We start from the raw sequence: 8,113 nt of genomic DNA, 5'->3' as shown, positions 1-8,113 counted from the left end.
GTCCTCTCATGACTCCAACAAACACCATAGTTTCCATTTTAAAATCGAAGGCACGCTTGTGTAGTTGTGCTTCGTTGACTTCACCATCATAAAAATCAAAATGGAATCACTCCTTGACAATGCTAGTTGCATACTAGTATTTCAGTTTATTTTTATATTCATTTTGAAAGTATATATTAGGGGTGGCAAAACGGGCCGCCCGCCCCGCCCGCCGCCCGCCCCGCTTTATGCCCGCCAAAAAACGAGCGGGGCGGGCATGCCCGCCAAGTAAAATGGGCATAAAAGTCATGCCCGCCCCGCCAAGATGGCGGGTTGGCGGGCGGCGGGCTTACCCGCCTATTTTTATTTATATTTTTTTTAATAGATTAATAGGTTTTTTTTACCTTTTAATAAAAATTTTCACTTATTTTTTAAAACAATTTTTTATAAAAGCAACTTTTTAACTAATTTACTTAAAAAAATATTACATATATTTATAAATAAATGTATAAAATAAACCATCAAGAATTAAAATTACTAGAATTAACTAAAAAAAGAGTGAATTTTGGAGGAGAGGCGGATTTTGGCGGGCGGCGGGCTTTGGCGGGGCGGGTATGGCGGGCGGCGGGTTTTTGCGGGGCGAGCTTTGGCGAGCGGCGGGCCTATAATCCAAACCCAACCCGCCATTTTTTGGCGGGTGGCGGGCCGGCCCCGCGGGCCACGGCCCGTTTTGCCACCCCTAGTATATATGTAACATAATTAGAGACAAGTGGTAATTCTGTTTGTAGATATGATTCTAAATTAAAGATCATGATAAAATATATATATATATATATATATATATATATATATATATATATATATATATATATATATATATATATATATATATATATATATATATATATATATATATATATTTTGATAATCAAAGAAGGTATTATAAAAAAGCACAAGGGGTGCTAACCCATGGATACAAAAGAAAGAGGCCTAAACCATTCCCAAAAACACTAAAAAAAGAAACACTCAACCACAACCAACTAACAAGAGAAACACCTAGACGGATTCGCCCACCAATCCACCCATTTAATGGATTCTCTACCATTATAAGAACATAAGAACCATTCCCACGCTACTAGTTTCATCAACCCAAACGCATCAATATTATGCAACAAGACATTATTAAAGGAACCATTCCCATGATAAAATATATAAATTGATAGACACGTATTGTGTTATTGTTTATTCAAATTAAAGTTGACTATTCCGCATAGAGAATATGTGATAGATTAAAGACGACCACCATGTTAAGAGTGTTGACGCGGTGGTGACAATTCTCTAATAATTAAAAGGGTGTCTATACAAAAAGTTATTCTCTCAGTTCCACAATAAGTGATCCATTTAAAATAAAATAGTGTCTCAAAATGAATGATTTATTTCAATTTTCAATACACTTTTTCCAATTCTACCTTCTAATTATTTAAAAATTCACCATTTCCAATACATAATAAGGGTATTATAGTAAAAACAGTATTATCTCTCTTACTTTTTTACACTTTTCTTAATCTGTTTGAAATAGTATGCTGGGTCACTCATTATAGGACGAAGGGAGTATTAGTCTCACAATAAAGTCACAGTTTGTATGAGGTGAAAAATTACAATTATGACTAAGAAGATTTCTTAGGTGTGACTCATGGTCACACATATATAGAGAGAGGTAGTTATAATTAAAAATTATAATCGAATTGTTTCCATGGTGTGTGGACGACTATTAAATGTAGATCAATGGTCATGATAGAAGGCAGTTCTGCTCCTGGGTGATGGTCCACATGTACGTCAATGATAAACGCATTTTAATTGGATTAGATCTATTAATTGGATTAGTCATGATAGGCTTTTGACTGGCCTATAATATTTGTTCTCCAAATTAATCGACGCTAAGAGCCCTAAAACTTCCCCAACAACGACTTTTGTGATGGGAGAAAAATACTCGGTTTTGGCTGCAATAAATGAACCTTTTTCATCTCCTAAACAAGCACCTAAACTAACCTTGTTATTAGAGAAAGATGCGTCAATGTTGCATTTGAGACGACCAGTCGAAGGCTTGCTCCACTTGGAATCCATAGGACTTTGAGATTGAGAGATATTGTTATACCTGATTTGTTGTGCACTTCTCCAACCTTGAAGCAACACGATTGCAGATAGTATCTTGAGAGTCTTCAATTTGATTCCAAACATGATTATTTCTGCATTTCTATAAACTCCACAGGGTAGTAGAGAATACAACTTGTTGCTCTTAGCGACATGCAAAAAGGAGAATACAACAGTAGCACAAGAATTTTGGTGATTCATAATTGTTGCAACACCGGCCAGAGACCCACTTTTTTCCAGCACTCTACACTCTTCGGGCACTGGAATAATAAGTGATTATTATTCTCATTCTGATCCCCACATATACCACAATTAGGCGGACAATCAACACCTTTATCTATTAAGCGCATTCTAGTTGGCACACAGTTCCTGCACATGCGCAACAAAAAGTTTTTAACCTTTGGAGGGGTCTTAATGTTCCAAATCAAATCTCAATTCTCTGCAATTCTAAGATGAGATGTACCGATGGCTTCATTTATACAAAAATGGTACATGACCTCAAATTTTTACTATTACACGAAAATTAAATAAGTTTCATAAATATTTATATTTGTAAAAATGTAATTAAAAAGGCATCTAATTATCTTGTAATTATTGAACCATGACTAACATATACAGAGTCTCCAAAAATTTGAGACAGTTCTGATATATATATATATATATATATATATATATATATATATATATATATATTATTACTATTACAATATTTATATATAGTTTTAACTTACAGTAGGACTACATTTATAATTCATCCTAAAATAAAACATCTACAATACACAATTAAAAATTATCTAAGCAATTTAGAATAAAAATTATCTAAAGAATTTTTATTAATTGATTTTGAGACAATTATATTCAATAGAAAACATGTAAGCCTAGTGAATGGGTGTTTCGTCTCCCAACCAAATGGTATTTCAGGCTTGAATCTTGGATTATGAATCCCTTTTAGTGAATTTTAATCAATTTTACAATTAAGTGTTTTTTTATTAAAGTTTTTATTAAAATTTGAGCTAAATCTTTAATGGGATTTGTTTCACATAGATAATTGAATTAACCCAAAAGAATACAAGGATTATTTGTTCAATTATGTTTTTTTTTTTTTTTTTGTGTAGGTAAGATATCATTATAACGGAGAACTAAATATTCTCATAATCTAATTACACATAAACGGGGTTATCCGCCAACAAAAGAGAAATAATAAAGAATCTTTGTTAAATTCGTAAAAATTACAAATGAGATGAGTAATTTCTCCTATAAAAGACAACTTCCAAATCAAAAATTTAATGTTCCAAACGTATTATTCACATTCCAAACCCTTATTGTGAAAACAAACTTCCACCGCGTTGTACTCCACCGCGTTGTACTTCAAAGACAAAACTATACCTCTAACCAAAAGTAATTCCTTTAATAGAAGACTATTCACAAAAGTAATTCCTTTAATAGAAGACTATTCACAAAAAATCTTCACCCAAAATTTTAATTTTGAAAGGAACTTCCAATTGAAGACAAAGCAACAAAACAATGTAATTGTGTTTACTCAAATTATGTAATAGGAAATGTAATTGTGTTTACTCAAATTTGTTTTGCAACAAAACAATTAAATAGTGATGATTACACCATATGCTTGTGTGCTATTATCTTCCAAGACATTAATTTATATAAATAAATAAAAAGAAGAAGAGGTTAAAGGTAGTGCACCGACAGTGTAAAATAATTTTACACTGTCATCCAATTGGGATTCACCAATCAGCCATGTCACATAACTTTTTTAAAAATAACAGTATGACTTGACACTTAACATGATCGTGATTGGTTGATAGTGTAAAATTATTTTACACTGTCAGTGTATATCCTTTTTTCTCAAAGAAGAAATATTCCATCATTTCAAAGTTGAAAATGGCTAAATCAATCTTTGCTTACTATTAATACAAAAATTATCAACTACTTAAAATAATTTAAAATATTTGTTTGAATATGTAATTATGATCAGTATCTTTAGAATTAAACAAATCATTTATGTATACTGATGTAAATGTGTGAAAACTTTGTTGATTTCGACATCCTGGCTGTAAATGCGTTTAATCTAGAGGTTAATGTAGAAATAGTACAAAGTTGAAAACCTTATTTCATGATGATGGATGGAATCATGGAAGGATGTACTTTTCCTAAACTGGTAAAAGAATTATGGGCCTTTGCTATATCTACTCCAAGAATGATTCTCCAAATGTAATAAGTATTCAAGAACCATCCCTTCCTGCCCCTCTTTTTGCTCAATCACTCCGAATTGTTTCTCTTATTAAAGAAAACTCATAATTATGAGATCGCCATTGTCAAGAAACATCGTAATGACATGACTATTTTGTCACGTGTTGAGAGATAATCAAACCCATAATTTGTTTTTTGAGTTAATAGTCATTTGCCCCCTGCAATAGTAGCGATATTCGGTTTACCCCTTTTAAAAAAAAAAATTTGTTTTACCCCCTGTAATATTTGGGTACCCCCTAAACGTGTAAAAACCATGGAGTAAAATCAAAAAAATATATTTTACAGGGGGTAATTTTCCCTCTTAGGGGGCAAAAGACTTACAATTTTAATATTATAGGGGTAAAACAATTTTTTTTTTAAAAGGGGGTAAACCGAATATCGCTACTATTGCAGGGGGCAAATGACTATTAACCCTTGTTTTTTTATACTCCTTTTATTTCAAAATAATTGTATTTCTGACTAGAAAAAGTTGTCTCAAAATAATCTTTTCCAATGTTACACTAATTAACTTTGTATCAACTTTTATCAACTTTACATTTTGTTTATGTTATAATATATAACAACTTCTAGTAATTAATGGTAATTTTATAAAAAATATTATCATTATTGACTCATTCATTAATTTTTTTAATGTGTGTAACAACTAATAACAATAATCAATAATTTTATAATTTTATAAAAATAACATTATATAATTATTGATTATTGTTATTGCAATTTAGGTTAGCTAAATTATTATAGGATAATTATCTTATGGTAATTATGGAGTATATTTATGGACATTTGATGCACAGGTATTGGTTAATTAGAAATTATTTCCTATTTTATATATGACAATTTTAGAATTTAAATATGAGTGGTTAAGTCTCATAACTCTTACTCCCTCCATTTTGTTTTTACAGTAAATTATAAATTATAAATTTATTAAGTAAATGATGTATTTGAATTATATATATATTAAATACATTAATTATCTAATAAATTTAAAAAGTTAAAATTTGCTTATAAATAGGAATAGAGGGAGTACTCTAATTGTTTTAGGTTTTGGATTGATATATGACGTTAAAGTCTTTTGGATATTGAACATTTAGTTTATTGACACTTTCGACTCTTTGAACTCCCCAATAGACACTATGTCTTTAAGCATGAAAGCTTGCTTCCATCCAACCATGCCATTGGTCGGCAACACAAGGTATAACCATAATAGTTTTTGTCAACCTAGGCACTGAGAGAACTACCCATTATGGAAGTCGTTGTTTTTTCATTGACCAGATGATGCAAACTTGACGTCGACAAAAGAGTGTCTGGTTCAGATCGTCAAGTCAAACGAAACAAAAGGAAAGTAAATTTTGACTATGAGAATTAGGGTTCTCAAGATGAAGCACACATAGGATGGCTAATGAATTCCATGACAATAGACATAACTACACGATCAATACATTTAAAATATTCAGAAAATAATTGGGATGAAGCTCAAAAGCATGTTTGAGCATTTACAAAGTCAATGAGCACATACAAAGTTATGGACGCTCCACCTTTAATCATAGTTTAACAACATTCATAAAAGGGGCGTGGTAAGCAATATCCATGAAGATAAAGATATTGCTTACGAAATCTAAGTTTCAGGGTCACATATTTCAAACTTTGACCTAATGATCAAAACATTGAGTGAACTAGATGTTGACTGCAATCTAGTGGTAGCTAAGCTTGTTGGTCAAATCAATCTAAGTTGGGCTGATTTATGTTCCAATATGGCCTCTATGTTAAAGTGGATCAATGAGAAAGAGGCCCAAAATAGTGGCAAAGACCAAAGAGAAAGATATTTATGATGATAGTGTGTTAAAGAAATGGCATTAGGGGACAAACAATTGCTACCAAGCTGAAAGTTCTAAGACATGCCCTTAAAAACACCTTATTCAAGAAGTAAATAGAGGCAGAGTCATCTGATAGCCAAACAAATCAGATCATGCCATCTCCTAAACTTAACGGTAATGATTGAATTAAAGGGACAAGAGCCAACAAAAACCCTAGCAAGACTCCTATAAAAAGAACTACACAACAAATCAAGGTACAAACAAAAATTCCTTAAACTTTATACCTTATATTTGACAATCACTGCCTTGGGCATCAAAACTTCACATTCTTTTTTTGAGAATAATTAGCTTCCTTGTTAGAAGGAACAATGGAACTATAAATAAAGTCTCAATCACATTCTCAATATAAAACTCAGAAAGATGGAAAACCATTGAAGAAGACAAACTCGTAATCCCAATTGTCCATGATATGTGTCAAGTGCAGTGGTAAGGGGAAGCCCATGTTGAGAGGAAGGCATCACCGCTTTGTCATCTGGTCCAAAGATCCAGATTCGTCGATCTCAAGAGGTTGAGGTTCCAACACCCCATCCGATGGACAAAAATCCATGTGTAAGGAGTTATCCACACATATCCACCCCAAGAAGGAAATAACACACTTCACGAACCGCTCTCTAAGGCCCAATTGGAAAATAACAAAACAAAAACCATGCAAAGAGACATGTTGGTGGCAGTTAAGGATAATGTGCATTTCTTGAAATTTTATAACGAACACTTTTTAGAGGGAAAAATTCGGAGTCATCATTATTTCTGAAGTTCAAGGCTCGAAGATGATATGATCACCAGCAAAATGGATTAGTCACTCAAGCACCGAGGATGGGAAAAGAGTAATTTATTGCATCAAACTCAGTCTCCCCGATCTAATAGGGACTCTTCCGTATGTATTGTACATAGAGATAGGCAATACAGGACTTTTGGTTGACATCACCAGAGGACAGTCTATTCCTCATCCTTAGAGGAGTTTAAAGAAGAAGAAGAACAAGTTACATTTTAAATTGCCCTCCCCACGAGGTTAAAAAAGTAACCTATCTAATGAAATCTCCAAAAAAATTGGGGACGTGAACATATTATGGGACAACCAACCCTGAAGAACATGTGGATCTATTTGATAGCCTTCCAAACGTTTGAGGTGCAAGAGGTTCTGAGAAATGCAAGTTATCCGTCCTTACCTTGAAGGTTGAGGCCTTGCCTGGTTTTGGGGACTTAATAACAAATTTATCCATTCGTTGGGAGAGCTCCACATAAGTTTTTTATGCATATTTTACAGTTTCTCGAAGTCAACTTAAGTTCGTTGAAAGCTTGGAATTTATTAGGCATGAGAAGGATGAGACAATATGTGCTTAGTCTCGACCACCCATTCAGGATCCAAGTTTTCCAAAGCATTGACATTAAAGCACAATTGTTTTTAATAATTTACTGGCCATGGCAGAAATATACATACAATATGAAGATAAGATTTCATCCGACAAAAAAATATATGAAAGAAGGTTTGAAAAGACGAGACAATAACAGAGTTAGCGAGGAGAATCGACAAGGGGATGAGAAAAGAGGAGAACTTTGGAAAGAAAACAACACTAACTGAGAAGGGGGTGAATCATGGTATTCAAAAATCGTGATAAGTTTAAATTTCATTGCTATAAAAGAAGTTTGTGTTAATATAGTTAAAAAAACAGAGATAGTAGCAGGGACAACAGGAAAGATGGAAATGTAAAGGAAAGTAAATGGCTAGAAGTAAATAGAGAGAGTTAAAAGAGATTGCATCAGGATTTATGGGGGTTTGGCCGATCTCTTATCCGACTCCTCTCCTAAAAAACTTCTTTAGAGCTACACTAATAATATCTTTT

Source organism: Vicia villosa, linkage group LG7 (genome assembly GCF_029867415.1).
Source record: "Vicia villosa cultivar HV-30 ecotype Madison, WI linkage group LG7, Vvil1.0, whole genome shotgun sequence".
Taxonomy (NCBI): domain Eukaryota; kingdom Viridiplantae; phylum Streptophyta; class Magnoliopsida; order Fabales; family Fabaceae; genus Vicia; species Vicia villosa.
This window is presented reverse-complemented; position numbering follows the sequence as displayed.